Source organism: Nelumbo nucifera, chromosome 1 (genome assembly GCF_055504915.1).
Source record: "Nelumbo nucifera cultivar China Antique chromosome 1, China Antique-T2T, whole genome shotgun sequence".
NCBI classification, from domain to species: Eukaryota; Viridiplantae; Streptophyta; class Magnoliopsida; order Proteales; family Nelumbonaceae; genus Nelumbo; species Nelumbo nucifera.
The window spans coordinates 100,125,279-100,149,108 of NC_142649.1; the positions used below are offsets into that span (position 1 = coordinate 100,125,279).

General features: G+C 36.4%; 1 long non-coding RNA gene across 4 annotated transcripts in view; it reads right to left on the reverse strand.

Moving 5' to 3' along the window:
* Positions 1-4,797: 4,797 nt before the first annotated feature.
* The window catches only part of LOC148803618 (uncharacterized), a 45,392-nt gene continuing 26,359 nt past the window's right edge, over positions 4,798-23,830 (reverse strand). For 2 of the 4 annotated variants that reach the window (XR_016077595.1, XR_016077594.1), the window contains one exon: positions 4,798-5,764. This is a non-coding gene — a long non-coding RNA (uncharacterized LOC148803618). Of the gene's footprint in view, positions 5,765-6,276; positions 6,516-6,665; positions 6,778-23,830 lie in introns of all 4 variants that reach the window. The other 2 variants (XR_016077597.1, XR_016077596.1) reach the window with 2 other exon arrangements.

Consider the following 23,830-nt stretch of genomic DNA (forward strand, 5'->3'; position numbering starts at 1 on the left):
CGCAATTCTAGAGGGGGTGCAAGATTTCCTCTAGAAGCACTAGGAGTTGCCACTTAACATGGCATATCTCCTTTTTTTCCACTTATTTTTATTAGGAAACTAACTATTCCCTACTTTCTCTTAAATTATCTCCATCTCTCCCTAATTTCTATTTATCTTCTAAATTATCTCTAATTCCTATTTATCCTCTCTCCCACTTTTCATTTATATCCATCTAAAGAAAGTTTCAATTAAAACATTTAACAATTATTTAAATATTATAATGAAATTATGTTAATAACTTTAAAATATTTGTTAAAAGCACAAAAAACAATTATAATAGGTTTAATAGTATTCATATTATTAATAGTTTTATATTTTTATGAAATTCATAAGAAAATTTGTAATAACAATACAAATTATAATTTTATGGATTATTCAATTTAATAACTAAATAATGTTTAAAAAATATAAATAAAAAATTATTTAAATAACAAAATATTAAAAACATCTAAATAATTATGTAACAAAATATTTACAATTACATAATAACTTTAAAGATATAAAATTTAAATAACAAAATATTAAATATTTTAGATATTATTGAAATATTTAAATAATGAAATATTTAACATAACTAAATTCTAAATAGTTAAAATTACGAAATTATGTAATAAATTGTAAAAAATTTTCTTAAGAGTAGAATAATAATTATAATAGATTTCATAACTTTTGAATTAATATTAATTTTATTTTTTACAAAATTAAGTAATAATAGTATAAATTATAATTTCATGGATTATTAAATTTAATAAAAATTTAATATTTTAAAATGTTAAATAATGGTATTATTTAATAATTAAATAATATTAATAACTAAATCATATCTCATATATTATTTCAAAAACAAAAAATATATTCTATAACAAACTTATGTTATACTTTAAAAAATATCAAAAGCACAAAAGTAATTATAACTAGTAGGGCCCATGTGATGCACGAGATGTGGCACTCCTCCCTGTCCCTCACCCCCATAGTTAAGACACTCTACCTCGTCCCCGCTTCGTCCCTGGTGGCGAGTCGTTGAGGATAGGGAATCTCCAAATTTTCCCCACCCCGAGGTAGACTTGTTCATGGGCCGGGTAGCCTGATGGCCTGGCCTGGCTTGGCTCGCACCCCGGTCGGGGGTGCCCGATTGTGTTTCGGGCCGACTGTGTTTCGGGCCGAGCTCGGAATTCGTTAAAAAATCCTGGCCCGACCCAACTCAATATTATATATTTTATAAAATCTATAATTTGTATTTTATATATTATATAAAATATATAAATAATATAATATTTATAATTTAATATATACATTTTTATTCTTTTCTTTATAATTTCTCTCTCTCTCTTTCTCTCTCTCTCTCTCTATTTAGCCGCTTCAGTAGTAGTAACAGTATGGGCTAAATTTCTAGCTCGGGCCCAGGCCCAGGCTTTGGACTTTTTATAAGGGTCGGGCTCGGGCCCAAGTTATAGGCCCGATGGTCGGGCTGGGCTCGGGCTCGGGCCTTTGAAAAATCTGTTAATACAGAGTGAAAGCTTGACCCGAGCCCGGTTCGGCCCGACCAGGCCCATGAACAGGTCTACCCCGAGGCAACCACCTAAAAATAATCTAATTTGTGGATATTTTATAAATAGGATTATAGGAATTTGGTGTATTTTAGGAATTTGATTTTTACAATTTGGGGGTATTTTATAAACAGAATTGTGAGATCCTAGGATTATAAGAATATGAGGAAAAACGAAAAACTTAGAGATATTTTAAAAGTCAATATTAATTTTATTGATATTTTACTAAATTACCATCGGGTTTGGGGAATTATATGCAAATCCCGTCCCTTCCCCATCCCTAATTTGGAGTAAAAATATTTTCCCCATCCCCACCTTGTCTCTTCCCCATCCTATTTAAGATTCGAGAAAACTTGCCCTGTTCGGGGTGGGGTAGGGTATTATTTATGTTTTATATACTAATTTTTAATAATTATTTATGTTTTATATACTATTTTTAAATGTTTTCAATATAAAAAATGAATACTAAATCATATTTTAAACATTATTTAAAAATCAAAAAATAGATTAAATAACAAAATTCTGTATTAAGTTTAATAAGAATAAAAAATATAAATAAATGAAAAAATGAATATTATTGAAATAGTGGAAGTAGATTAAACTTATAGGTGTTAAAGCTTTTTATTAGTTATTTATTGTATTTTTGTTATAAATATATTTTCAGCAATTATGTATTTTCGCTGTAATTTTAATAATTATTGGAGTTTAAACTATTGTTATTTGTTAGGTATTAGACTATTAATTTAGTTGAAATTATGAGTATTCACTAGGAAATTCAGTTCGGTTGGATTATTTGGCTAGCCAAACAGATCTGGTCGGGTTAGGGAGTTGGTCACTCAACAATAATTTCAATAATTTTTGGAAATTATCATAAAACATTGTAATTTTTTTACTATTAGTTAATTAGTTATAGAAAATTATTAGAATTGTAGGGATGACAATTTTCCCTATAAAACTGAGGCCCTACCCTGTCCCACTCCAAACAGGGCAAGTTTTCTCGAATTTTAAATTGGGATGGTAAAAAGATAGAGTGGTTAGGTATGCCGCGTACATTCCGCAGCACAACCAGGATGCATTGGTGAAGGCGTGGCCCATCCTGCACGAGGCGGTGGTGGACCCGAAAGAAGAATTGTTCGTGAAGGCGGATGTTGAGCTGGCATACTTGTACTACGAAGACAAGCTGAAGATGAACGAGCTAATGCAGAAGGCCATGTCAAGGGCATCCGTGCCGATCATGAAGGCAATATTGGAGAGCTACGATGAGTTCAAAGGGGTGGAACGCCTAGTGGATGTGGGCAGAAGTGCCGGAGATTGCCTGCGGATGATACTACAGAAGCATCCCCATGTCCGAGAAGGGATTTATAGTTATAACTTTCTGGGACGTGAAGAGCATTTCTGGTTATAACTTGGTTGGAATCTTATGATCCATTCGCATGAATACAGAACAAAGGAAGACGAACAACAATGCCCTTTCTTGATATTTTTCCAAAAAAGTTACCCTATTTTAATTATTATATAAAAATATTATTTTCTATTGATATTAAGGGCAAAAAGTTGCCCTTGTCCGCAAGAAACCCAATGGACAACCATCCCCACTTATTTTTGAGGTGTTTTATGTGTTTTCTAAGGCATATATCACACTAGCGGGACCAATGCAATGGATGGGATTTGTCAAAGGAAAGTGATAGTTTCTTTGAAGAAATTAAAATTTAATAATATAAATATATATTGAAATGTTTTCAATATATTGACTAATACTTGATTTAAATAATGTATTTAATACTTATAAAATAACTTTCAATACTTATTTAATAACTAATTATTAAATAAGTGAGGCAAAATCTTATGCAAATAATTATTTTATAATTATTTATGAAATGATTATTTAATAATCATTTATAAACAATAAAGATGAACTATTATGCAAATAATTTTCGAAATATTTTTAAATAATTAAAAAACTTATTCCAAGAAATGAAAATTTAACTATTTAAATATATTCTGAAATAATTTTCAATATGTTCCTGAATCCATTATTTAAATAATGGATTTAATAATTTTAAATAATTTCCTCTAATTGTTGAATAAATAATTACTGAATAGGTGAGGTAAAATATTATGCAAATAATTTTTTATTTAACAATTATTTTTTAAACAATAAAGATGAACTATTATGTATAGTTTCTGAAATAATTATTAAGTAATTAAATAATTTACCCCAAGAAATTACAATTTTAGAACTTGGGAAATTAATTTCCTGAAAATTAATTTATTCTAAATTAATAATTTATTCCAAGAAATTAAAAGTTAATAACTCAAATAATTTTCAATAATTATTAATTAAGTGAGGTAAAATATTATGTAAGTAATTAAACAATAAAGATGGACTATTATGTAAATAATTTCTGAAATATTTAGAAATAATTTAATAATTTATTTAAGAAATTAAAATTTTATAAGTTGGGGAAATTAATTTTCTGAAAATTAATTTATTATAATTTAATAATTTCTTCCAAGAAATTGAATTTTAATAATTTAAATATATTTTGAAATAATTTTCAGTATATTCCATAATCTATTATTTAAATAATGGTTTTAATAATTGTTAAATAAGGAGGTAAGATTTTTTGTAAATAATTATTTGCTAACTGATTATTTAGAAATTATTTTTTAAGAGTAAAGGTGGACTAATTGACTATTATGTAAATAATTATTGAATAATTTAATAATTTAACTATATTGTGAAATAGTTTTCAATATATTCTCGAATCCATTATTTAAAACAATGGATTTAATAATTATTAAATAATTATAGTTATTTAATAAGTAAGGTAAAATATTATGTGAATAATTATTTAATAACAATTTCTTAAATAATGAGGTAGTTTTAGTGTAATAATTATCGTAACACTAATAATAATAAGCATTGCAATAACTTTATTGCAATCTAATATTAATAATTTTCCATTTTGCAATAATTACAATATTGTAATTAATGCGTAATGGAAATTATTATTATTATTATTATTATTATTATTATTATTATTATTACAGCTTTTCCATTATTATTATTTTTGAACATTATTGAATAATGGTAATTATTTGAGACCAAATTTATTTGAGGGAGATTAATTTTAATTATTTGATTTAATGAAATAAATGATAAAACAATATTTAATAAAACTAAAAATTGGGAAAGGATTGGACGTGGAAATGGGTATGGGCCGGAATACCCAAAATCGGAATCAGATTCATTTAGTAAAAGTATAAAACTACAAAATGGGAAAGGATTGGATGCGAAAACAGGTGTGGGTCGGAATACCCGAAATCCGAACCGTTATAATTACCATCTTCACCCGTAATTGGGTTAGCGCGCATTTCCATTGCAACGGCCAACGGTCATATAAGATTTGATCATGTTCGTTTAGATTCGAAAAGATTTTCTCTTCCAATCATATCTAGGTCTTCAGTCTTTATGCAAACGAACGTTTCCAAGAACCGAACGGACCAGTTTGATGGACTATAGAAATGTGGGCGAAGCCTCCAGATACCACCACTCTGCTCTTCCCCGCCTGCAGAGGTAGAAAGATCAAGATCAAGAACGGTTAAGGCCTCCTGGAAGATTGCCCAACCGGAGCTTTTCTCCTCCTCCGGAATGCCCAACCCTAGGTCTTCAGTCTTTATGCAAACGAACGTTTCCAAGAACCGAACGGACCAGTTTGATAGACTATAGAAATGTGGGCGAAGCCTCCAGATACCACCACTCTGCTCTTCCCCGCCTGCAGAAGTAGAAAGATCAAGATCAAGAACGGTTAAGGCCTCTTGGAAGATTGCCCAACCGGAGCTTTTCTCCTCCTACGGAATGCCCAACCGGAGCTTTTCGGGATTCCTTCTCATCTCTTGGAGAGACTTTCCAGTTCAGTTCACCTCTTCCTGTAACTCTCATCCAAGCTCTCCTGCTCCTCTCTGATTCACTCAACTTTGTTTCGAACTCAAAAGTCTTGAAGCCGGTGGCAACCACTCGTCGTCTAAGCTTCATCGTCATCAAATAGGTAAACCAACTTCCTTTGCCAAACCAAGTTTTCCCTTTTGCAAAGCTCCTCTGTATGCATCATAGTGCAAGTTATCAAGGGAATCGTAGTATCAATCATACCATGCGAATTTTCTTCATGTAACTGTACATCAAAGACAAAAACTTAGCAATCACTATAGCCTCATAACATTCCTTAATTGAATCCAAGAACATGAAAAATGCCTTGCTTCCACGAATATCTTGGTTTTTTCATTGTTTAGGTGGATAATGCAATTGCAGTTTTAGGTCTTTCCTTTGTGTTTTAGGCTGTTCAATTTACAGCAAGTTAGCATCTCGCCTTTTATTATTCCTGGTCCATGTGATCATTGTTCTAAATTAGTTTTCTGTATCTTGTCACATTTTGGGCCCAATCAAGGTCCTTTTCTATGCATTATTTATATGTTCTTGTTTTTATTTTATCATTTCTTGTTTTACCACTCGTCCATCTTATCAGTTATCATCTCCATCATGGGTATGTGAATTTCAGGTTAGCATGAACCCATAAAACCCACTGTGGCCTAGGCTAGGGAAGAGTGGTCTAAGCTTAGTTGGGTTAACAGTTAACTCAAGTATCTACATTGCCCTAAACCTAAACTGATCTTGATCTGGCCTCACCCGTTTTACATTGCAATCAATCACTGGCACAGCCCCATACGTCCAAAATTTCAATCAAGCTCCTTGAAGCTGACTCTGTCAGGCCATGGTGTAATCTAATGTCACATGTAGTTTGGATTAGGTGTATTCTGATGTCACCTCACCACCTGTTTAACTGAAGAGGATACAACCGCCAATTGCCAATAATGGAAAATGTCATACATGGAGAGGTGCTCGAAGATCCTTACAGTTTTAGTGTACTGTGTAAGAAAACAAAACAAGAAACCATACCATCAACACAACCAGAAAATGAAGGAAAAGAAAAGGTACCTGGTGTTCTGTAATGATATAATTTTTTTTGACAGATAGGTTGATAGATAATGATACCACAATAAATGTTTAAGATCTACCTGGCTACACCACAACAATGTTAGCTCTGAATTAATTAAGGCCTTTCCTCTACAACAATGCCTAAAGCTCCAGCCAAGTCACAGAAAATTTGGAATTCTTATACCATAATAGCTGAATAAACAATTAACAAAATGCCATGTTAAATTTGGTACCTTATTGTGTCATACACTTGAATTGTAGAAAGAAGGCCACGGAATTCAAAAATAAGATCAATTAACAGGAAAGTTGTTTTTTTGGTTTTGCTCAGCATACTGCTGTCTTGCTTTGGAAGCAAGTGATTGATGTTTTGAACTAGTTTGATGGGGTTAGATATCTTGCGTTACTGCTTCCCTCCTGCTTTGAGGGATTTTTTTTGTTGTTCTCTGTTTATGTCTGGATGAATGGAAAATGGCAGCTGAACATAGAATTCTAGAATTTTTCTGAAGCCTATACTTGGATACATATTTCTTTTTGCTAAGTGGATTTCTTATTGCTTTAATTGCTTTCACTTACTGCATGTTGTCCAAGGAGGAGTTGTATTTTATTATATGAAGACGGATGAGGTGATCAAGTAGATAGCTTCTAATTGGATCTTATCCTCATTTCTCTGACATAATTCTTGAATTTGGATTGGTTAAGCTGATTGAACTGGAAAACCAAAAGTTGTTTCTTTCCAATTTTTAAGAACATCTAATCTTTGGATGTAGATAATACCTATAAAACAATGACAACAGCAAATATAGGCAAATATATTAACATATCAAGAAACAAAGTAATTACTAATCTATATTACATCCAGAAGATGTACAGAAATGGAGAATGCTGCCAAAAAATGCTCATCATGGGTGAGGGAGAGGGAAAAACACATCTCTGCACACTCCCCCTCTTACTAACAAAATCCATAAAAAAGAGATAACGGTGACCATGGACTCCAGATCTGCTACAAATAAGACATTACATAACTGAATCCAGAGTTAAAAAAACAGCGATTCGTACAAGCGGCACCACTGTTAATGCCTTGTTTGTCGATCTCACCCCATTACTGTGTCCTTTTTTTTTTGTAAAAGATTGCCATTCTTAGACTCAAACCTCATTCTTACACTTGTCATCCAAAGAAGTTGAAAAAAGTGGCCACTCTCATTTATTACATCTGAGAATTTCACATCCATGAGAAACCCACTCTGGGAATTTACCCATCTAGGATAGAGAAATTGGCAAGTCAAGTGCTAGATGCAGTGCACATGACAGTAAATCTAACTTTACATTTCGGAAGTCCTAAATTTTATTTTTAAGTTTTTTCAGTTAGATAAACTAACTGGGTAAAGTTTAAAATCCTCTTTTGAGAAAAGATTAGCAAACTGGACCTAATTAACCAATTTTGGAGACACTCCAACATTGAAATGGTTTTTTTTTTTTTTTTTTTCTGAAAAAACTAGATGGAGCTGTCGTGGGGTTGTAGAATCAATACCACTTGATAAATTCTCAGTAGCATGCTACTAAAATCTGCTGCTTCTTATAAAAAATTAAAAGAAAAAAATCTAGGTACTACTGAACCAGTTCAACTCAACTCAAATCAGCATTAATCCCAACTCAATTCAAATGTGCGAAGTGGAGCAGCAATGGGCCTCGTCCATGCACCCAGAATAAGCCACTATAACCTGCATCTACCGGTTTGTTTTCTAGAACTATTTGTTTTTCTCCTATTTCTTACTCGATATTCTTGGGCAGGTCAATGCTTTGAACACACAGAGACATGGCCGTGATATAGATTCGGAATAGCCAATGTTATGTGCTAGTTGAAGATTGTCAGCAACACAAACTTGCTATAATTTTATGCACTCAACTTTGTTCTTTTTGTAGGTGGCCATCATATCCCCGGGACTTACAAGTGCAGCCACCAACGACGCTTGAATGGCAGGTTTGGTACGCAACTTCTCAAGCTATTGCTATAAAGAAGTTGCTCTCTCTACTCTATGTAAGCTCCTGCATTTACTAATTTGCTTGGGTAGCGTGCGTAGATGCAGATTCCACGACGTCTTGCCCGTCCGTGGAATGGAGTTCTTGACTCTTCTACCATACAATTCTGACCGGTTCTTGTTGAAACCGTAAGTAAAAGGCAGAACCTAAGCAGCACCTTTTTGTTTTCTTGTAGTACAGTACTTTTCATGGAATTTATGTGACTAAATAAGCGGGTAGAAAAATGATATATAGCTGCATTATGAACACTTTACCTCTGATTTTCATAGGATAGATGTGGTGCAAATGCCGATGTAGCCAGAAAGGAAGAAGTAGGGGTGGATTCAAGCCGAGGCGAGCCGAATAGTATGAGGCTCAAGCTCGGCTCAAGACTATTCTACAAGGCTCGAGCTCGGTTCGAGCCATATCCTTGAGCTGGAGCTCGGATCGGCTTGGGTCTTTTTATATTTTATAAAAATATTTTATTATAAAATATTTAGAAAATATATATACTACATATATTTATTATCAACTATATGTATATATATACATATATTCGAGCCGGCTCGCGAGCCTCACGAGCCAAGCTCTAGTAAGCTCGAGCTAGGCATGTTTAATAATCGAGCCATTGAATTGGGCTCGAGCTCGAGCTCAAGCTCGACTGAAACCGAGCCGAGCTCGAGCAGCTCGTGAAAAGCTCGACTCGTTGCCACCCCTAGGAAGAAGTCAACGACCACCTTTTTCAGTGCTTTTGTTAGTTCTAATTTTGGCAAGGTAACTAACTGTCGATTTATGTGGTGATGTTGGTTTCTGTTCATTCTGTTATGCTCATTTTTAACGGAGACCATTTTGTTTTCATTGTGCAGGATGCGTGGTTGACTGTTCTTTCGGAAGTTTCACGGTGTGGCTCGACCAGCAAATGGCCACTCTACGTAGGTCTGTCAATGGGTTGGGTCCGACTCGGGTCTAGGAAGAAGCACTCCCAAACCGTTAATCGGCCCAAAAACATAGACCAAGAACCGTTCTTGGAAGAATAAAAGCTAATTTCGAATAACAACCAACCCGCTTATGCTAAAAACTATTAGTACTCTATTTAACTAAGAACTTAAAATTTAAAATTTAATAATGTGACCTTAATAAAAATTGAGGGAGAAAGATTAAACTAGAGATAAGCTAGGAAAACAAACACTTTTAACTAGTATTATACATAAAATTTGACATTTTAAGTGTACAATATGACAAAATGATAAGAATATTAATAATATATCACAAATATTTAATAAAGTGAACGATTTTCGGTCTGAATCGGTTTGGGACAGTTGAGAGCAAGAACCGGCCCGATTCTTTATTCAGATAAACTTACTGAACCAGAACCGTTATTAATGGTTCGGTGTGCGAAGATCTATTGGGAAGACCCAACCCATTGATAGCCCGAATTCAAGAACAAGTTACGGGTGAAGACCCGTAAGACATCAACACCGGTATTTCCTTTCCTTCCCCACTCGGATCTACTTATATTGGTAAGGAGATTTGCAATCCGTAGTCAATGTTCAAGGTTTGTCTATCGCAAGGAATGATTCTAACGTGGGATGTTGATTTTGGACTGGCACGACTTAATGAGTGCTCCAAAAGCAATGTCAATCGTGCCACTACAGGCGCATTACTTGGAGCTCCCATTGAAAGCTAAGGTATCAAGAGTGACTGCGACCATGCAAGTCCTCACATACCTTTTACATGCAAAAGCTTTCTTAGATTCAGAAATTTAATTTTGGTACTTGGTATTGTAGGGTATTTTCTTTTATTGTCTTTAAAAACTGTTCTCGGTTATCTCCAGGAATCGGCGCTTCTACGAGAATATGTGGCAGAGACGATTCAAGTGTACGAAGTGGAGCACTAATGGGCCCAGTCAATGCACCCAAAATAAGCCACTATAACCTGCATCTCCTGTTTTGTTTTCTAGAATTGTTTGTTTTTCTCCCATTTCTTACTCGATATTCTTGGGTAGGTCAATGCTTTGGATACACAGAGACTTGGCTGTGATATATATTTGGAATAGTCAATGTTATGTGCTAGTTGAAGATTGTCAGCAATGCAAACTAGCTATAATTTTAGGCACTCAACTTTGTTCTCTTTGCAGGTGTCCATCATATCCCTGGGACTTACAAGTGCAACCACCAACGATGCTTAAATTGCAGGTTTGGTATGCAACCTCTCAAGCTATTCATATAAAGAAGTTTCTCTCTCTACACCTCTACGTAAGCTCCTACATTTACTAATTTGCTTGGGTAGTGTGCGTAGATGCAGATTTCACGACGTCTTGCCCGTCCGTGGAATGGAGTTCTCGACTCTTCCACCATTCAATTCTGACCGGTTCTTGTTGAAACCGTAAGTAAAAGGCAGAACCTAAGCAGTACCATTTTGTTTTCATGTAGTACAGTACTTTTCATGGAATTTGTGACTGAATAAGCGGGTAGACAAATGATATACAATTGCATTATGAACACTTTACCTCTAGTTTTCCTAGAATTGATTGGGTGAAAATGCCGATACAGCCAGAAAGGAAGAAGTCAATGGCCACCATTTTCTGTGTTTTTGTCTGTTCTAATTTTGGCAAGGTAATTAACTGTTGATTTATGTGGTGATGTTGGTTTCTGTTCATTCTGTTTTGCACATTTTTAACAGATACCCCTTCTGTTTTATTTGTGCAGGATGCATGGTCGACGGTTCTTTCTTAAGTTTCAAGGTGTGGCTTGACCAGCAGATGGCCACTCAATGTAGGGCGGTCAATGGGTATGGTCCGGCTCAGGTCTAGGAAGAAGAATTCCCAAACTAGTTGTTAATCGGCCTAAAACCATAGACCCGTAACTGCTTTTGAATAATAAAAGTTTACTTCAAATAAAAACAAAACCGATTATTCTAAAAACTATTAGTGTATTATTTAACTAGCAACTTAAAATTTAAAATTTAATAATATAACCTTAATAAAAATTTTAGGAGAAAGATTAAACTAGAGATAAGTTAGGAAAAAACAATTTTAACTAGTATTATACATAAAATTTAAAATTTTAAGTTTATAATATGATAGAATGAAAAGAATAATAACAACATATCATATATAGATAATAAAGCGAATGACTTTGGGTCCGAATCGGTTTGGGACAGTTGAGAGCAACAACCGGCTCGATTCTACAGTCAGATAAACTTAATGAACCAGAACCGTTATTAATGTTTCGGTCTACGAGGATGTGCTAGGAAGACCCGACCCGTTGATAGCCCTAGTTCAAGAATAAGTTACGGGTGAAGACCCGTATGACATCAACACCGGTATTTCCTTTCCTTCCCCACTTGGATCTACTTATCTTGGAAAGGAGATATGCAACCCCTAATCAATAATCAAGGTTTGGCTATTGCAAGGAAAGATTCTAACGTGGGATGTTGACTTTGGACTAGCACGGCTTAATGAGTGCTTCAAAAGCAATGTCGATCGTGCCACAACAAGCACATTATTTGCAGCTCCCGTTGAAAGCTAAGGTATCAACAGTGACTGCGACCTTGTAAGTCCTCGCATTCCTTTTACATGCAAAAGTTTCCATAGATTCAGAAATTTATTTTTGGTAATTGGTATTGTAGGGTATTTTCTTTTCTTGTTTTATAAAACTGTTCTCGGTTATCTATAGGAATTGGTGCTTCTACGAGATTATGTGGCAGATACGATTCAAGTGTACTAAGTGGAGCACCAATGGTCCCAGTCAAAGTAAGCCACTATAACCTGCATCTCCCGTTTTGTTTTTTAGAATTGTTTGTTTTCTCCATTTCTTACTCGATATTCTTGGGCAGGTCAATGCTTTAGACACACAGAGACTTGGCCGTGAAATAGATTTGGAATAGCCAATGTTATGTGCTAGTTGAAGATTGTCAGCGATGCAAAATTGCTTAATTTTATGTACTCAACTTTGTTCTTTCTGCAGGTGTCCATCATATCCTCGGGACTTACAAGTGCAGCCACCAGCAAAACTTGAATAGCAGGTTTGGTATGCAACCTCTCAAGCTATTGCAATAAAGAAGTTGCTCTCTCTACTCCCTTATATAAGCTCTTGCATTTACTAATTTGCTTGGGTAGTTTGTGTAGATGCAGATTGCACGACGTCATGCCCGTTCGTGGAATGGGGCTCCCAACTCTTCCACCATACAATTCTGTCTGGTTCTTGTTGAAACTGTAAGTAAAAGGCAGAACCTAAGCAGTACCTTTTTGTATAATTGTAGTACAATACTTTTCATGGAATTATTGTGACTGAATAAACAGAAAGAAAAATGATATACAGTTGCACTATGAACACTTTAACTCTAGTTTTCCTAGAATAGTTGAGGTGCAAATGCCGATGCAACCAGAAAGGAAGAAGTCAACGGCCACCTTTTTCAGTGCTTTTGTTAGTTCTGATTTTGGCAAGGAAACTAACTGTCGATTTATGTAGTGACGTTGGTTTCTATTCATTCTGTTCTCCACATTTTTGACGGATACCCTTTTTGTTTTCATCGAGCAGGATGCATGGTCAATTGTTCTTTTGGAAGTTTCAAGGTGTGGCTCGACCAGCAAATGGCATCTCAACATAGGTCCGTCAATGGGTTAGGTCCGACTCGGGTTTAGGAAGAAGCACTCCCAAACCGGTTGTGAATCATCCCACAAACATAGACCCAGAACCGTTCTTGGAAGAATAAAAGCTAAGTTAAAATAACAACCAAACCGATTATGCTAAAAACTATTAGCGCTCTATTTAACTAGGAACTTAAAATTTAAAAGTTTATAATATAACCTTAATAAAAACTGAAGGAGAAGGATTAAAGTAGAGATAAGATAGGAAAACAAAAACTTTTAACTAGTATTATACATAAAATTTGAAATTTTATGTGTATAATATGATAAAATGAAAAGAATATTAACAATATATCACAAATATTTAATAAAGTGAACGATTTTCGGTCCGAATCGGTATGGGAGAGTTGAGAGCAAGAACCGGCCCGATTCTTTATTCAGATAAACTTACTGAACTAGAACCGTTATTAATGGTTCGGTGAGCGAGGATCTGTTGGGAAGACCCGACCCATTGATAGCCCTAATTCAAGAATAAGTTACGGGTGAAGACCCGTACGACATCAACACCGGTATTTCCTTTCCTTCCCCACTCGGATCTACTTATCTTGGTAAGGAGATATGCAGCCCCTAGTCAATATTCAAGGTTTGGTAATCGGTATTGTAAGGTATTTTCTTTTCTTGTTTTATAAAACTGTTCTCGGTTATCTCCAGGAATTGGCCCTTCTATGAGATTATGTGGCAGATACGATTCAAGTGTACTAAGTGGAGCACCAATGGAACCAGTCAAAGCACGCAAAGTAAGCCACCATAACCTGCATCTCCCGTTTTGTCTTCTAGAATCGTTTGCTTTTCTCCATTTTTACTCGATATTCTTGAGCAGGCCAATTCTTTAGACATAAAGAGACTTGGCCGTGAAATAGATTCGGAATTGCCAATGTTATGTGCTAGTTGAAGATTGTCAACGATGCAAACTTGCTATAATTTTATGTACTCAACTTTGTTCTTTCTACAGGTGTCCATCATATCCTCGCGACTTACAAGTGCAGCCACCAACGATGCTTGAGAAGTTGCTCTCTCCACTCCTTTATATAAGCTCCTGCATTTTCTAAGTTGCTTGGGTAGTGTGCGTAGATGCAGATTCCACGACGTCATGCCCGTCCGTGGAACGGGGCTCCCGGCTCTTCCACCATACAATTCTGACCGGTTCTTGTCGAAACCGTTGGTAAAAGGCAGAACCTAAGCAGTACCTTTTTGTATGGTTATAGTACAGTACTTTTCATGTTGGTTTCTGTTCATTCTGTTTTGCTCATTTTTTACGGATACCATTTTGTTTTCATTGTGCAAGATGCGTGGTTGACTGTTCTTTCGGAAGATTCAAGGTGTGGCTCGACCAGCAAATGGCCACTCAACGTAGGTCCATCAATGGGTTGGGTCCGACTCGGATCTAGGAAGAAGCATTCCCAAACCGGTTGTTAATCGGCCCAAAAACATAGACCCTGAACCGTTCTTGGAAGAATAAAAACTAAGTTCAAATAACAACCAAACCGATTATGCTAAAAACTATTAGTGTTCTATTTAACTATGAACTTAAAATTTAAAAGTTAATGATATATCCTTAATAAAAATTGAAGGAGAAAGATTAAACTAGAGATAAGCTAAAAAAACAAACACTTTTAACTAGTATTATACATAAAATTTGACATTTTAAGTGTATAATATGATAAAATGATAAGAAATATTAAGAATATATCACATATAATTAATAAAGTGAATGACTTTGGCTCTGAATCGGTTTGGGACTGCTGAGAGCGAGAACCAACCTGATTCTTCGATCGAATAAACTTACCAAACTAGAACTGTTATTAATGGTTTGGTCTGCGAGGATCCGTTGGGAAGACCCGACCGGTTGATAGCCCTAGTTCAAGAATAAGGTACATGTGAACACACGTACGATATCAACATCGGTTTTTCCTTTTCTTCCCCACTCGGATCTACTTATCTTGGTAAGGAGATTTGCAACCCCAAGTCAATGTTCGAGGTTTGGCTATTGCAAGGAATGATTCTAACATGAGATGTTGATTTTGGACTGACACCGCTTAATGAGTGCTTCAAAAGTAATGTCGATCATGCCACGACAAGCACATTACTTGGAGCTCCCGTTGAAAGCTAAGGAATTAAGAGTGACTACGATCATGTAAGTCCTCACAGTCCTTTTACATGCAAAAGCATTCTTAGATTCAGGAATTTAATTTTGGTAATTGGTATCGTAAGGTATTTTCTTTTCTTGTTTTATAAAACTGTTCTCGGTTATCTTTAGGAATCGGCACTTCTACGAAATTATCTAACAAATACAATTCAAGTGTACAAAGTGGAGCACCAATGGGCCCAATCAATGCACCCAAAATAAGCCACTATACCCTGCATCTCCTGTTTTGGACACACAGAGACTTGGCCGTGATATATATTTGGAATAGCCAATTTTATGTGCTAGTTGAAGATTATCTGCGATGCAAACTCGCTATAAGTTTTTGCACTCAACCTTGTTCTTTCTTCAGGTGTCCATCATATCCCCGAGACGTACAAGTGCAGCCACCAACGATGCTTGAATTGCAGGTTTGGTACGCAACCTCTAAAGCTATTGCTATAAACTAGTTGCTCTCTCTACTCCTCTATATAAGCTCCTGCGTTAACTAATTTGCTTGGGTAGTGTGCGTAGATGCAGATTCAACGACGTCTTGACCGTTCGTGGAATGGGGTTCCCGACTCTAGAACCATACCATTCTGACCGGTTCTTTTTGAAACCGTAAGTAAAGGGAAGAACCAAAGCAGTACCTTATTGTTTAACTGTAGTATAGTACTTTTCATGACATTTATGTGATAGAATAAGCGGGTAGAAAAATGAGATACAGTTGCATTATGAACACTTTACCTCTGGTTTTCCTAGAATAAATGGGGTGCAAATGCCGATGCAGCCAGAAAGGAAGAAGTCGACGACCACATTTTACGGTGCTTTTGTCAGTTCTGATTTTGGCAAGTTAACTAACTGTCGATTTATGTGGTGATGTTGGTTTCTGTTCATTCTGTTATGCTCATTTTTAACGGATACCATTTTGTTTTGATTGTGCAGGATACGTGGTTCACTGTTCTTTCGGAAGTTTCACGGTGTGGCTTGACCAACAAATGGCCACTCTAAGTAGGTCCGTCAATGGGTTGGGTCCGACTCGGGTCTAGGAAGAAGCATTCCCAAACCGGTTGTTAATCGGCCCAAAAACAAACACCAAGAACCGTTCATGGAAGAATAAAAGCTAATTTCAAATAACAACGAAACCGGTTATGCTAAAAACTATTAGTACTCTATTTAACTAAGAACTTAAAATTTAAAATTTAATAATATAACATTAATAAAAATTGAGGGAGAAAGATTAAACTAGAGATAAGCTAAGAAAACAAACACTTTTAACTAGTATTATACATAAAATTTGACATTTTAAGTGTACAATATGATAGAATGATAAGAATATTAACAATATATCACAAATATTAAATAAAGTGAACGATTTTCGGTCCGAATGGGTTTGGGACAGTTGAGAGCAAGAACCGGCCCGATTCTTTATTCAGATAAACTTACTGAACCATAACCGTTATTAATGGTTCGGTGTGCGAGGATCTGTTGGGAAGACCCGACCCGTTGATAGCCCTAATTCAAGAATAAGTTATGGGTGAATACCCATACGACATCAACACCGGTATTTCCTTTCCTACCCCACTCGGATCTACTTATCTTTGTTAGGAGATATGCAGCCCCTAGTCAATATTCAAGGTTTGGCTATTACAATGAATGATTCTAACGTAGGATGTTGATTTTGGACTGGCACGGCTTAATGACTGCTTCAAAAGAAATGTCGAGCGTGCCACAACAGACATGTTATTTGGAGCTCCCGTTGAAAGCTAAGGTATCAAGAATGACTGTGACCAGGTAAGTCCTCGTATTCTTTTACATGCAAAAGTTTTCTTAGATACAGAAGATTATTTTTGGTAATCGGTATTGTAGGGTATTTTCTGTTCTTGTTTTATAAAACTATTCTCGGTTATCTCCAGGAATTGGCCCTTCTATGAGATTACGTGGCAGATACGATTCAAGTGTACTAAGTGGAGCACCAATGGAACCAGTCAAAGCATGCAAAGTAAGCCACTATAACCTACATCTCCCGTTTTGTTTTCTAGAATTGTTTGTTTTTCTCCTTTTCTTACTCGATATTTTTGAGCAGGCCAATGCTTTAGACATAAAGAGACGTGGCCGTGAAATGATGCTTGAATTGTAGGTTTGGTACGCAACCTCTAAAGCTATTGCTATAAAGTAGTTGCTCTCTCTACTCCTCTATATAAGCTCCTGCATTTACTAATTTGCTTGGGTAGTGTGCGGAGATGCAGATTCAACGACGTCTTGACCATTCGTGGAATGGGGTTCCCTACTCTAGAACCATACCATTCTGACCGGTTCTTGTTGAAACCAAAAGTAAAGGGCAGAACCTAAGTAGTACCTTATTGTTTAACTATAGTACAGTACTTTTCATGTCATTTATGTGACAGAATAAGCGGGTAGAAAAATGAGATACAGTTGCATTATGAACACTTTACCTCTGGTTTTCCTAGAATAAATGGGGTGCAAATGCCGATGCAGCCAGAAAGGAAGAAGTCGACGACCACATTTTTCGGTGCTTTTGTCAGTTCTGATTTTGGCAAGGTAACTAACTGTCGATTTATGTGGTGATGTTGGTTTCTGTTCATTCTGTTATGCTCATTTTTAACGGATACCATTTTGTTTTGATTGTGCAGGATACGTGGTTCACTGTTCTTTCGGAAGTTTCACGGTGTGGCTTGACCAACAAATGGCCACTCTAAGTAGGTCCGTCAATGGGTTGGGTCCGACTCGGGTCTAGGAAGAAGCATTCCCAAACCGGTTGTTAATCGGCCCAAAAACAAACACCAAGAACCGTTCATGGAAGAATAAAAGCTAATTTCAAATAACAACGAAACCGGTAATGCTAAAAACTATTAGTACTCTATTTAACTAAGAACTTAAAATTTAAAATTTAATAATGTAACGTTAATAAAAATTGAGGGAGAAAGATTAAACTAGAGATAAGCTAGGAAAACAAACACTTTTAACTAGTATTATACATAAAATTTGACATTTTAAGTGTACAATATGATAGAATGATAAGAATATTAACAATATATCACAAATATTAAATAAAGTGAACGATTTTCGGCCCGAATGGGTTTACGACAGTTGAGAGCAAGAACCGGCCCGATTCTTTATTCAGATAAACTTACTGAACCATAACCGTTATTAATGGTTCGGTGTGCGAGGATCTATTGGGAAGACCCGACCCGTTGATAGCCCTAATTCAAGAATAAGTTATGGGTGAATACTCGTACGACATCAACACCGGTATTTCCTTTCCTACTCCACTTGGATCTACTTATCTTTGTTAGGAGATATGCAGCCCCTAGTCAATATTCAAGGTTTGGCTATTACAATGAATGATTCTAACGTAGGATGTTGATTTTGGACTGGCACGGCTTAATGAGTGCTTCAAAAGCAATGTCGAGCGTGCCACAACAGACACGTTATTTGGAGCTCCCGTTGAAAGCTAAGGTATCAAGAGTGACTGCGACCAGGTAAGTCCTCGTATTCTTTTACATGCAAAAGTTTTCTTAGATACAGAAGATTATTTTTGGTAATCGGTATTGTAGGGTATTTTCTTTTCTTGTTTTATAAAACTATTCTCGGTTATCTCCAGGAATTGGCCCTTCTATGAGATTATGCGGCAGATACGATTCAAGTGTACTAAGTGGAGCACCAATGGAACCAGTCAAAGCACGCAAAGTAAGCCACTATAACCTGCATCTCCCGTTTTGTTTTCTAGAATCGTTTGCTTTTCTCCGTTTCTTACTCGATATTTTTGAGCTTGCCAATGCTTTCGACATAAAGAGACATGGCCGTGAAATAGATTCGGAATAGGCAATGTTATGTGCTAGTTGAAGATTGTCTGCGATGCAAACTCGCTATAAGTTTTTGCACTCAACTTTGTTCTTTCTTCAGGTGTCCATCATATCCCCGAGACTTACTAATGTAGCCACCAACGATGCTTGAATTGTAGGTTTGGTACGCAACCTCTAAAGCTATTGCTATAAACTAGTTGCTCTCTCTTCTCCTCTATATAAGCTCCTGCATTTACTAATTTGCTTGGGTAGTGTGCGTACATGCAGATTCAACGACGTCTTGACCGTTCGTGGAATGGGGTTCCCGACTCTAGAACCATACCATTCTGACCGGTTCTTGTTGAAACCGTAAGTAAAGGGCAGAACCTAAGCAGTACCTTATTGTTTAACTGTAGTACAGTACTTTTCATGACATTTATGTGACAGAATAAGCGGGTAGAAAAATGAGATACAGTTGCATTATGAACACATTACATCTGGTTTTCCTAGAATAAATGGGGTGCAAATGCCGATGCAGCCAGAAAGGAAGAAGTCGACGACCACATTTTTCGGTGCTTTTGTCAGTTCTGATTTTGGCAAGGTAACTAACTGTCAATTTATGTGGTGATGTTGGTTTCTGTTCATTCTGTTATGCTCATTTTTAACGGATACCATTTTGTTTTCATTTTGCAGGATGCGTGGTTCACTGTTCATTCGGAAGTTTCACGGTGTGGCTTGACCAGCAAATGGCCACTCTACGTAGGTCCGTCAATGGGTTGGGTCCGACTCGGGTCTAGGAAGAAGCATTCCCAAACCGGTTGTTAATCGGCCCAAAAACAAACACCAAGAACCGTTCATGGAAGAATAAAAGCTAATTTCAAATAACAACCAAACCGGTTATGCTAAAAACTATTAGTACTCTATTTAACTAAGAACTTAAAATTTAAAATTTAATAATGTAACCATAATAAAAATTGAGGGTGAAAGATTAAACTAGAGATAAGCAAGGAAAACAAGCACTTTTAACTAGTATTATACATAAAATTTGACATTTTAAGTGTACAATATGATAGAATGATAAGAATATTAACAATATATCACAAATATTTAATTAAGTGAACGATTTTCGGTCCGAATGGGTTTAGGACAGTTGAGAGCAAGAACAGGCCCGATTCTTTATTCAGATAAACTTACTGAACCAGAACCGTTATTAATGGTTCGGTGTGCGAGGATCTGTTGGGAAGACCCGACCCGTTGATAGCCCTAATTCAAGAATAAGTTATGGGTGAATACCCATACGACATCAACACCGGTATTTCCTTTCCTTCCCCACTCGGATCTACTTATCTTGGTTAGGAGATATGCAGCCCCTAGTCAATATTCAAGGTTTGGCTATTAAAATGAATGATTCTAACGTAGGATGGTGATTTTGGACTGGGACAGCTTAATGAGTGATTCAAAAGCAATGTCGAGTGTGCCACAATAGACACGTTATTTGGAGCTCCCGTTGAAAGCTAAGGTATCAAGAGTGACTACGACCAGGTAAGTCCTCGTTTTCTTTTACATGCAAAAGTTTTCTTAGATACAGAAGATTATTTTTGGTAATCGGTATTGTAGGGTATTTTCTTTTCTTGATTTATAAAACTATTCTCGGTTATCTCCAGGAATTGGCCCTTCTATGAGATTATGCGGCAGATACGATTCAAGTGTACTAAGTGGAGCACCAATGGAACCAGTCAAAGCACGCAAAGTAAGCCACTATAACATGCATCTCCCGTTTTGTCTTCTAGAATCGTTTGCTTTTCTCCATTTCTTACTCGATATTTTTGAGCAGGCCAACGCTTTGGACAAAAAGAGACGTGGCCGTGAAATATATTCGGAATAGGCAATGTTATGTGCTAGTTGAAGATTGTCTGTGATGCAAACTCGCTATAAGTTTTTGCCCTCAACTTTGTTCTTTCTTCAGGTGTCCATCATATCCCCGAGAATTACTAGTGCAGCCACCAACGACGCTTGAATTGCAGGTTTGGTACGCAACCTCTAAAGCTATTGCTATAAACTAGTTGCTCTCTCTACTCCTCTATATAAGCTCCTGCATTTACTAATTTGCTTGGGTAGTGTGCGTACATGCAGATTCAACGACGTCTTGACCATTCGTGGAATGGGGTTCCCGACTCTAGAACCATACCATTCTGACCGGTTCTTGTTGAAACCGTAAGTAAAGGGCAGAACCTAAGCAGTACCTTATTGTTTAACTGTAGTACAGTACTTTTCATTTCATTTATGTGACAGAATAAGCGGGTAGAAAAATGAGATACAGTTGCATTATGAACACTTTACATCTGGTTTTCCTAGAATAAATGGGGTGCAAATGCCGATGCAGCTAGAAAGGAAGAAGTCGACGACCACATTTTTCGGTGCTTTTGTCAGTTCTGATTTTGGCAAGGTAACTAACTGTCGATTTATGTGGTGATGTTGGTTTCTGTTCATTCTATTATGCTCATTTTTAACGGATACCATTTTGTTTTCATTGTGCAGGATGCGTGGTTCACTGTTCTTTCGGAAGTTTCACGGTGTGGCTTGACCAGCAAATGGCCACTCTACGTAGGTCCGTCAATGGGTTGGGTCCGACTCGGGTCTAGGAAGAAGCATTCCCAAACCGGTTGTTAATCGGCCCAAAAACATACACCAAGAACCGTTCATGGAAGAATAAAAGCTAATTTCAAATAACAACCAAACCGGTTATGCTAAAAACTATTAGTACTCTATTTAACTGAGAACTTAATATTTAAAATGTAATAATGTAACCTTAATAAAAATTGAGGATGAAAGATTAAACTAGAGATAAGCTAGGAAAACAAACACTTTTAACTAGTATTATACATAAAATTTGACATTTTAAGTGTGCAATATGATAGAATGATAAGAATATTAACAATATATCACAAATATTTAATAAAGTGAACGATTTTCGGTCCGAATGGGTTTAGGACAGTTGAGAGCAAGAACAGGCCCGATTCTTTATTCAGATAAACTTACTGAACCCGAACCGTTATTAATGGTTCGGTGCGCGAGGATCTGTTGGGAAGACCCGACCCGTTGATAGCCCTAATTCAAGAATAAGTTATGGGTGAATACCCGTACGACATCAACACCGGTATTTCCTTTCCTTCCCCACTCGGATCTACTTATCTTGGTTAGGAGATATGCAGCCCCTAGTCAATATTCAAGGTTTGGCTATTAAAATGAATGATTCTAACGTAGGATGGTGATTTTGGACTGGGACGGCTTAATGAGTGCTTCAAAAGCAATGTCGAGCGTGCCACAACAGACACGTTATTTGGAGCTCCCGTTGAAAGCTAAGGTATCAAGAGTGACTGCGACCAGGTAAGTCCTCGTATTCTTTTACATGCAAAAGTTTTCTTAGATACAGATGATTATTTTTGGTAATCGGTATTGTAGGGTATTTTCTTTTCTTGTTTTATAAAACTATTCTCGGTTATCTCCAGGAATTGGCCCTTCTATGAGATTATGCGGCAGATACGATTCAAATGTACTAAGTGGAGCACCAATGGAACCAGTCAAAGCACGCAAAGTAAGCCACTATAACCTGCATCTCCCGTTTTGTTTTCTAGAATCGTTTTCTTTTCTCCGTTTCTTACTCGATATTTTTGAGCTTGCCAATGCTTTAGACATAAAGAGACGTGGCCGTGAAATAGATTCAGAATAGGCAATGTTATGTGCTAGTTGAAGATTGTCTGCGATGCAAACTCGCTATAAGTTTTTGCACTCAACTTTGTTCTTTTTTCAGGTGTCCATCATATCCCCGAGACTTACTAGTGCAGCCACCAACGATGCTTGAATTGCAGGTTTGGTACGCAACCTCTAAAGCTATTGCTATAAAGTAGTCGCTCTCTCTACTCCTCTATATAAACTCCTGCATTTACTAATTTGCTTGGGTAGTGTGCGTACGTGCAGTTTCAACGACGTCTTGACCGTTCGTGGAATGGGGTTCCCGACTCTAGAACCATACCATTCTGACCGGTTCTTGTTGAAACCGTAAGTAAAGGGGAGAACCTAAGCAGTACCTTATTGTTTAACTGTAGTACAGTACTTTTCATGACATTTATGTGACAGAATAAGCGGGTAGAAAAATGAGATACAGTTGCATTATGAACACCTTACCTTTGGTTTTCCTAGAATAAATGGGGTGCAAATGCCGATGCAGCCAGAAAGGAAGAAGTCGATGACCACATTTTTCAGTGCTTTTGTCAGTTCTGATTTTGGCAAGGTAACTAACTGTCGATTTATGTGGTGATGTTGGTTTCTATTCATTCTGTTATGCTCATTTTTAACGGATACCATTTTGTTTTGATTGTGCAGGATACGCGGTTCACTGTTCTTTCGGAAGTTTCACGGTGTGGCTTGACCAACAAATGGCCACCCTACGTAGGTCCGTCAATGGGTTGGGTCCGACTCGGGTCTAGGAAGAAGCATTCCCAAACCGGTTGTTAATCGGCCCAAAAACATACACCAAGAACCGTTCATGGAAGAATAAAAGCTAATTTCAAATAACAACCAAACCGGTTATGCTAAAAACTATTAGTATTCTATTTAACTAAGAACTTAAAATTTAAAATTTAATAATGT